At 48.2% G+C, this 9,968-nt stretch overlaps 1 pseudogene; it reads left to right on the top strand.

Annotated features, from left to right (window-relative positions):
- Positions 1-3,278: 3,278 nt before the first annotated feature.
- LOC111233283 lies at positions 3,279-5,856 on the top strand (annotated as a pseudogene).
- The last annotated feature ends 4,112 nt before the right edge of the window (positions 5,857-9,968 follow it).

The following is a 9,968-nucleotide window of genomic DNA, read 5'->3' as shown; positions in this document are numbered from 1 at the left end:
TAGAAAACGATCAGAGCACGGCGGGAGCCAAACTGTAACTATGACAACACTGTCTCTGTGTAATGACTCACACTGATTAAAGAAAAAAGACTCAATGGAAGTAAAAGACAATGTTAACAGAACAGCCATGAAGGAACAAGACGGTTATTGATCTGACCTGACCTTACTGTCGGTCCAGCAGACCAGGACCAGAACCAGGAGCAGGAACTAATCCAGTAACTGCATCAGTATCTGAACCTGGACCCAGGAGACATGTTGCGTCTCTCAGGTTGTTGAGCAGAGGCTCAGGTTGGTCGATGTGTTCTGGTTCTGGTCTCATGAGAAGCAGCTCACACTGACCGAGCTCTCGTTGTCTTCACCTGGTGTTTGGACTTTGGGTTGCTCAGTATCCCAGCATGCATTTCACATGAACCTGCAGCAGAGGACTTGAGCCTCCTCTCTGCGGGGGACAGATTTGGATGTAGTGTAGATGATCTTTATCAATCCAACACACGCAAACCACCAACCATCATATTCATAATTAATATTCCAATCCACAGATTTAGAAAAGACTGTACATAATCCACTGTGTGTGTGTGCGTGTGTGTGTGTGTGTGTGGTGTGTGAGTGTGTGATTACAGGAGGCTGTAGGAATAGAATAGAACTGAACTGGTTTAAAAACAATATTAATTCAGACTGTGACATCACATACATTAAAATCTCAGAGGACGACAGAGAAGAAAATCAAAAACTGGGTTTGAAGCTCGTCTCCACTTACTTCCTGATTGAGAAATCTGGATCAGGCCTTGAGCCCCGCCCACCACCTGCTGGCTCCAGGTGGACAGGTGAAAGAGCAGAGAGCATCAAGATGGTCAGAGGAGGAAACATCAGAGAGACTCAGCCACATGTGTGAGCCTCAGTCAGACCCAGACTCAGAGGAGGGAGTCTGAGACCAGAACCAGAGACTAGCAGACGGGTCAGAACCGTTAGTGTAGTTAGCATCTTTTGAGAAAAGTTAGATAGTTAGCATCTGTACAGAAACGGTTAGGGCAGTTAGCATTGACAGTTAAGAAAACAGACATGATGTTAACTTGCTGTGTTTCTTTAATACTAATTAGTCGTGTTGTTACTGTAAAAACTATGATAACCATGATGGAAGTTATAGCTCAGACGATGTACAGTGTAGAAACAGAAGCAGAGAAAGATGTGATTAAAATAAAGCAGTGTGAGAGAGCAGGTCATCTGAACCGTGAGTGGAGCTGATGTACAGGAGCTTCACTGGAGGATGACTCAGCACATCACAGCACCACGGATCTGTCGGTAATGAAAAGCTGATGATGTTAAACCACTGTTTATTTCACCACTTAACACGACGATAGTTGGTTTGCATGAGTCAGCAGATTTCCCACAATGCCTCTGGTCCCTTGACCTACTTCTGTCTCTGTTCTCATCGGAGGGAAACAGCAGACTACTGTCACTGTCGTACTGTTTGTCTGTTGTTTCACTTGTTTTTCCTTCTCTGTGAGCGGGGTTCAGGTTTTGCAGAAAGCTGGTTTTATTTTTGTCTGAGCACAGAAACATGTCAGTGAATGCACCACTATAGGAGCCAGGGTTAGTAACACCACACTGATGTTTCTTCTTCAGCCAGCAGTGAGTATAAAAGTGAACTGTCAGGTGTTTCCCAACAGGCAAAAATGAAGCATCAACACTGAAGAACCAGAAGCTGCAGTTCTCTAACGACCACTAGAGTTCTGGCTCCAACAGTGAGTCAGTCCCCATAGACTCCCATTAAAATGTCCAACTTTACAGCAGAAATAAACATGTTTACAGCCTGGTGCCAAAACACTTACGGTCTCTAGAGCTAATTGTCTCTCTTCATGACACCTGTTTATATAACTCACCTGTTTATAAAACTCACCTGTTTACATTTTATTAAGGATTAAAGTTTTGGAGGATTGGGCGTGGGCTCTTTGATTGACAGGTGGGTGAGCGTATGACTCACCACAAACCGTCATGAACCGAAGTCTCAGCCCCACACAGTGGCTCCTCCTCTTTGACCATTTTGGATTATCTGGGAGTTAGGGGCGGAGTCCAGACACTGCCAAGATGGCAACGAGGAGCAGCTCACTCGAGCTTCAGAAACGGTGGGTGACGTCCATCCTTGAGACAAGATTTGTTAAAGGGTTTTCTCCTTATCTGAGTCTTATCCTGAAGGAATCTCTTAAACTCAGTTCAAACTGTTGCACAGACCTCAGTGACCGAGGTGAAGAGAATTAACTAAAGGTTCCTCTGACTGAGTTTATGTGGAAAAATGAAGAAAATTGAAAACATCCGGGTCGGACAGGTTCACACTGACAGAGTGTGTGTGTGTGTGTGTGTGTGTGTGTGTGTGGTGTTGTGTGTGTGTGTGTGTGTGTGTGTGTGATGTGTGTGTGTGTGTGTGTTTCTATGGTTTTTAAATGGTCCAGGTTCAGGTCAGGGGTCAGGGTCAGGTTTAGGCATTCAGTTTTAAACGGTTGAGGTTTGTATTATATAAATAAACAGGTCCCACAAAAGAGAGGTGTGTGTGTGTGTGTGTGTGTGTGTGTGTGGTGTGTGTGTGTGGTGTGTGTGTGGTGTGTGTGTGTGTGTGTGTGCTGTGTGTGCCCTGCCTGCGTAACACATGATCTAAGTGTAATTGTGTGTCCTGCTATTCCTGCTATTTGTGCTAGGTGTGTGATGTCACAGCCTGACTCTAACCCCATTGCTGTCTCTCCTCTCTCTCCCCCTTCTCTCTCTCTCTCTCTGTGTGTTTGCTGATCTCCGTCGTGCAGCTCGCTGAACAGGAGCCGAAGAGACGGTGGAGGGCGGCGGCGGGGCTTTAATTCCCACATTCTCTGCTTCTCCTTTGGCCAGCGGAAGCCAGTCATCCACACCGCCTGCACGAGGAATTCTCCAGTAGTCAGAACCTGAAGCGCCAACACACCAAGTAGGGACCTCGGTGGGTGAAAGACCAGTGAAACCAGTTTTTCCCAGTCGGTCCTGCCCAGCGATGCAGTAGCCACGTTGACTGCAGACCTCAGCAGCCCCCCACCCCCACCACCACCCCACCCCCCAGCCCAGAGTGTGGCTCAGTCCCCAGGGTCCCCACAGGCCTGCAGGAGGGTGAGGGGCGTCACCTCTTTCTAGACTCTCTCTTCTATCACCCTTGTGTCTCTTCATGTTTTTGGGGTCCTTCCTGGTGCCCCTCTGCCCTCTGTCGAACCCCCCCGCCACCTGCCTGCCACCAACTGGCCGGCCACCCAGTCGCCTCGCTGCCCATGCCGACAGAGACCACTGGCTCCAGCCCCTGCGCCAGATTAGCAAGGCCGGCTGGCCGCGACGCCCTCAGCTCCGCTGTAAACCCCTCCGCATCCTCAACAAGGGCCCGGAACTACTTCAAGGGAGACAGGTACTGTTACATCACTGCGGTTGTGATGTGTGTTTTGTGGGAAGTGTGTGTGTGTGTGTGTGGTGTGTGTGTGTCGTGACTGAGTGAAGTAGTGAGGGTTGTATCCATCAAACAGACTAACGTCGTTAATCAATTCTTGGATTTTACCTACTTTATTTAGTTTTTTGTTGTGTTCATGGGACACGAACAAAACTCTGGACATTTTTAGTCTCTTCAGTGTGTAAAGAGCACTGATGATGTTTGTGTTCACTGACATGTTGTGTTCACTGACGTTTTGCGTTCGCCTCTGTGTCATCAGGTGCGGAACCGAACCCGAAGCGCCTCAGTTCGCTGTTGGACGACTAGAAGCCGACAAAGCGGAAAGATATGTCAAGAGGCAGGAAGTTATCAACGCCAAAGCAGAGGCCAATCAACACCGCCCGTGTCTAACTTCCCTGGCCACGCCCTCCCTGTCCCAAGATAGGTCTCTGGTGGAATTGCTCCCAGCGAGGGAAACGAGGCACGGATTCCCTTTCAAAGCGTCTCAAACAACAACGCCCAAGTCGGGAACGGTGCGCGACGAGCAGCGGCAGCCAGCAAACGGCGAGAGAATTTCTAAACCTGGGATCCTGAAAAAACCTGCTGAACTCCTCCTCCTCCTCGGGCCGAGGAGGGCGAGCGAGGAGAAGCTAAGAGTGCCGTGATGATTGAGGTCGTCAGGAGGAATGGCCAGGAGCTGGACACCACAGGGTAAACTCATGACCATGGACTGTTTATCACCTATCACATTTAGGTTCCACTCATTAAACGAAAAGATAATCCATCATCCCAGGTACTAACGTCAGTGGATTCCCAACCTGAGGCTCAGAAGCCTCCTCTCTTCTGATTGGCTCCCCGACCTGTTTTACTAGAGCTCCATGAAGAGAAAAGCCTTGAGAGAGGAGATGTGAAACTACACAAATGAGATGGTTTTTGGTTGTTAACCCTCTGGAGTCTGGTTTTTCATGGAGCAGAACACGATGAACGTGTTTACTTACATGAATGTACTTTATTTATATGGTCTTTAGAGACCGAGCTGAGATGTGGCACGTGAGTTTCATTTATTAAAATCAGGGTTTTAAAATAGTGAGTTCTAACATTAATTAATATATTCAGTCGGATTTATTAAACTTGCTTTACGTGTAGACTGTAACTTTAGAGCTTTACTTCTTCCACTTTCAGTGTTTTCATTTGTATGAACATGAAACAATCATTTTTACAACCTTAAACTGTTGTTTTGATCATATTCTGAATAATTATAACTAAAAGATTATTTCAGATTTACCACACTCCATGTTGTGTGTGGAGACAAGACTCCAGAGGTTAAAAACCAACTCATTCCATCTTCTTGACTGACCCAGCACTTCAAAATAAAGCAAACAGAAGTGAGAAGAAGAGAACATGGGAAGCGTTTAATATTCTTCTGTGCTGATGAATCTGTGAATGGACCTGGACTCTGGATTTGACTCGACTGGTTTGTGTTTTCTCAGGATGCCGTTAACCGTACCGTCTACGATTGCGCCTGAACGGAGCAGCCGAACAGACTCGGCTCCCAGCCCGAGCACCTCGCCACTCCCTGCCTCCTTCTCCCATTCCCCCTGAAGGTCCCGCCATCACAACAGCGGGGGCGCCCGCCAGTCCGCAAGGGCGCCAACCTCACACCCTGAGCAGAGATCCTGGCACGAGCGGGGGGGCGAGGAGAGTATCGACCGCTCTCGCCTCCCCCCTTTGCCGGCAACTCTGCTCACCTCCCACTCCTCCTCCGACCTCCTGCGACTGCTGCAACGGCAAGCCGCTCCGCACCGCCCGGTCCAGCAGCTCCTCGGCTCCACCCCTCCCCCCCGAAAGCCCAACCCCGCCTCCCTGCCTCCGCCCGCACTTCTCCCTTGTCGCTTGCCTCCCCCTCGTCCGAACTCCAAAGTCCCCCTCCCCGGCCCCAACCCTGCGACAACAACCACCCTCAGTCGCTACCTTGTGTTTCGAGACCCCTCCGCCACCTCGGGACCGAACCTCCACCCTGGAGCCTGGAGCTGGGGCTCGTCCGTGGCCCGCCGCTCCTCGCTTACACAGATCTAATCCAGACCTTCGGGACCCTCGCCCGCGCCGGAAGCGGACGTGGAACGCTTTGTTTAAACTACTGTCGGCCTCGACCCGGAGGAGCTGGAGGGGCCCGTCGGTCCGGAGAACTTTGCTCGAGCCAACTCGGACATTGTCAGCTGAAACTTCGATCGGCCTCCATGATCTCCTCCGACTGCGACCGGTCGCGGCGGTCCTCCAACGACGGGCGTCGGACGGGGACCGAGGCGAGGACGAGGAGGGATGAGCCGGCGACGCGCTTCCCTACGGCATCTCGGCCGTGGAGCGAAACGCCAGAGTCAATCAAGTGGCTGTACAGCAATTCAAACAGGCCACGAGAAGAGGACACATGAAAAGTGTCACATGTTTAGCTCCACGAACCAAACGGCCCCGCGCGTTTCAGAAGTGAGGACGCGACCGGAAACCTCACAGGTCCGAGACCGGTCCTGGGCCGGACTGAAACCCCCGAGTGAACAGACGAAAATAGAATGGAAGAGAAGGTCACGAACAGTTGAGAAACAGATTTAGAAACGAAGAGAAGACGAGGCTCTCATCCTCCTGGTCCAGAACCGCAGAGCAACCTAGGAACAAAGAGGGAGGAACATGAACACGACATGTAGATAAAACTAACTGATTGCCTCTGTGGACACGCTTCAACCACCGACTCACAGACCCGCGGACCGCCTCACGACGAGATCCCCGGGCCTGACGGAGACACTTTGGCAGTCAGCTTGATTAGTCTGGTTTCAGACCTCTACCTGGTCTGGTCAGTGAGTACCACCTGGTTCTGGTCGTCCTCCTGTACAGACAGCGGGCTTCAGAGAGAAATCTCACTCCTTCCCTTCACTCTCTCAACGTAACCATAAGACGCAGTAAAATACGTTTTATACGTTTTTTTTACACAATTCGTTCCAAAAATCAAAAACTTAAAATCTCTCATTTACAAAAGTCTTCAGACCCTGAATCCAGTTCTTCGTCGGTCCCCCTTCAGCAGCGGTCCAAGCTTCAGTACAAGCTCTGAAACCTGGATCTGCTCAGTTTATCTCCGTCTTCCTGTCGAGATCCAGGAAGTGTCTGTGGACTGTCGTCTGCAGGTCTCTCCACAGTTATCTCTCTAAATGTCCAGCTCTATTAATTCATCCGTGGCTGAAGCGTGGTGGTGGGCCCTCGCTGTGGGCTTCTGTTCTGTGGCAGCCTGTCCACCTCAGAGCCTGCGGAGAACGTGTGGGAGGAGGAGGGGGGAGGGAGGGGGANGTGTGTGTGTGTGTGTGTGTGTGTGTGTGTGTGTGTGTGTGTGTGTGTGTGTGTGTTCTGTACAAAATACAAATATAATAAAAATATGTTCAAAATATAATTGTTTTAGCAGCTGCGTGTTGTTAAAGGAGAAGGTGAACTGTACAGTCACAGCAGAAACAAAAGTCACAATCTTTGTCATATGATCTTATTTTCAAATGAATCGTACAGATTATTATTATCATTATAAGTTTCTATATTTAAATATATAATGTTAAAAGTTCAGTCCTTGCTTACCACACTATGTTAACTGTTAAACAGCTAGCCCGCTAGCTGCAGCTGGAGACACGGTGGGGTTTGGTGTAGCAGCACTCCGTGATGTCACCCACAGTCTCTGAGAGTCTGGCATGTTTGAGACCTGAACCTGACAACAGCCTCCAGACAGTATAACTACCACCTGTGGATCGTGATTGATTAGTTAGTTAGTTAATTAATTCAGCTTTGTCCATCTCAAACCATAGACTGTAAAAAAAGACGTAGCCTCTGTGAGTGGGCTGCGCCACCGTCGTCATCTTGGCAGTGTCTGACTCCGCCCCCTAACTCCCAGGTAATTCAAAAATGAAGCATATGCTCCTGTTACCATCATTAGCATAGCTGGACATCTTGCTTGAAGGCTAACCCAAAGCTAATTAATTTGCTGGCTAATTAGCTAATAATGAGCTAAGCTAACAAGCCAAGTGGTGATCACAGACACTGTTACCTGCTGCGTTCAGTCACTCAAATTAGCTGAGGTGACACCAAACAGACAGCTAGCAGCTAGCCAACTACTATAATGGCACCCACCTGTCACTCAAAGAGGCCACGCCCCTCAATCCTCCATAAGTGTAGTCCTTAATAAAATGTAAACAGGTGAGTTATATAAACAGGTGTCATGAAGGAGGAAATTAGCTCTAGAGACTAAAACAGTTTTTGTACCAGGCTGTAAACATGTTGATTTCTGCTGTCAAGTTGGACATTTTAACATGGGAGTCTATGGGGACTGACTCACTGTTGGAGCCAGACTCTAGTGGTCGTTAGAGGAACTGCAGCTGCTGGTTGATGCTTCATGTTTCAGCCCTGGAGGTTGATGCCTGATTAAAACACTTACAGCACAAACACAATCATGAATTTCCTCATACTGATTTTCCTGCTGATGGTGCGACAGACACGGATGTGATGTGATGTCTCTCTGTACTGAGGAGGGATTATCTCCACCACCTTGAACTTGTGTAGTCTGACATCGCAACGTGTCAACAACACAACAGTTACAGAGTGACTGAGTGTCTCTGAGCCGTTTAATAAAACATCAGTGTAAGAAACAGAAGAGAGAGAGAAGGAGCAGAACACTGTGTCCTACAGGAGCAGCTGTGATGTAACATGTGTGAGTTTAACACTGCTGAGTCAGTCTTCTGTTATCACTGACACACACACACACACACACTGCTGTTACTTTACAGAAATTGTAGTCAAGCAGAAGTAAAATTAATTAACCAGAAAAGACAATAAACATCAGGAAGTCCGACAGTGTGACTAAAAACTCGGCTCTGGACGTCCAGAGCAAATAAATGAATAATAAAAGTAAACACATAAATGAAACACAGTGGTTCGTGCAGAGTGTGACGGCAGAAACACCCTCTGTGTTTTCGGTGCGTTGTATTCCAACACACAGGAACTGACTTTAAGGACTTTTTCCAAACACAGATCTCGTGAACCTCGTGTGGTATGAATCTGTAGACTGACACTTTATTTCTGTGTCGGATAAATCTTTAAACTTTTCATTTTTACTCTCAGGTGATTGACACAGCTGATTCACGGAGGGTTCAAGACGAGGTCTGTAATCAGCACAAATCACAAGACAGATTATGAAAGGTCATAGAAAGGTCATGGGTTGATTCACAGATCTTTTAGTTTTGTTCACTTTGTCTTCACACATGAAAACTAGTTTTTCTTTTTCTGTAGAGAGAGAGAAGGAGGAGAAGAGGAGGGAGCTGGTGTCTGTCATCACCTCACTAATTAATAGTTAGTTTTCTAGTTAATGCGGCTCAGTTCATCTTCACCTGGTCAGGTAGAGAGTTCATGGATCTGGTTTCTCTCTCATCGTTTGAGTTTGTGTTTTTCATCGTGTTGAAAAAATAAAACAACTCCCTCATATACTGGAGCTCGTCCATCTGTCCCATTGTGTCCCGACAGTCTGCCGCCGAGCGTTCACAGGGAGGAGAGAAAACCTGGACCTGTGCTGCTGAGGACTAAAGAGTGGGGGGGTCCAGGGTCCTGCAGACTTCAGTGTGCGTGGTGTATTTGTGTATGTACAGTAGCAGCACCCCTGCTGTTTGTGTAGCTGTGCTGCAGCAGGTCATCGGGAGGGGGGGGGGATCAGCTCCCACTGAGAGACCATCTGGACCTCTGAGATCCTGCACACACAGGCTCCACATGTACCACGAGTCTTTACTGCAGAGCCAATCAGGGCTGAGCCAGGTGGTGATGTCACCTGGTAAAAGTAGATCAGAGCAGAAGAAGATTTACAGAGAACCAGAAACTGGGTGAGAAGGTCTGACTGAAGCAGAGGGTCTGAAGAGGTCTTGATTTAGGGTTCTTGAATTAAGGTTCTTGAATCAGAAGTCTTGAATCAGAGGTCTTGAATTGGGGTTCTTGAATTAAGGGTCTTGAATTGGAGATGTTGAATCAGAGGTCTTGAATTAGGGTTCTTGAATTGGAGGTCTGGTCAGAGGTCTTATCCTTTATCCAACATACAAAATAAAATGTTGTCCTATCAAAGTCCCAGACGCTGACTCAGGCTCTGACTGTTGCTCTGGATCATTCCTCTCTAACACTGTGTCATGTGTCTCTTTGATTGACAGCTGTGACACCTGCTGACAACCTGCAGCACCTGGAGGAGAAGGGGGACACGTCACCTCTGAGAGCCAATAGAAAACGACATCAGAGCACGGCGGGAGCCAAACTGTAACTATGACAACACTGTCTCTGTGTAATGACTCACACTGATTAAAGAAAAAGACTCAATGGAAGTAAAAGACAGATGTTACAGAACAGCATGAAGGAACAAGACGGTTATTGATCTGACCTGACCTTACTGTCGGTCCAGCAGACCAGGACCAGAACCAGGAGCAGGAACTAATCCAGTAACTGCATCAGTATCTGAACCTGGACCAGGATGGCAGCACAGGACTCTTCC

This window comes from Seriola dumerili, unplaced genomic scaffold, assembly GCF_002260705.1.
Source record: "Seriola dumerili isolate Sdu_G_001 unplaced genomic scaffold, Sdu_1.0 BDQW01000383.1, whole genome shotgun sequence".
Taxonomy (NCBI): Eukaryota; Metazoa; Chordata; class Actinopteri; order Carangiformes; family Carangidae; genus Seriola; species Seriola dumerili.
This window is presented reverse-complemented; position numbering and strand designations above follow the sequence as displayed.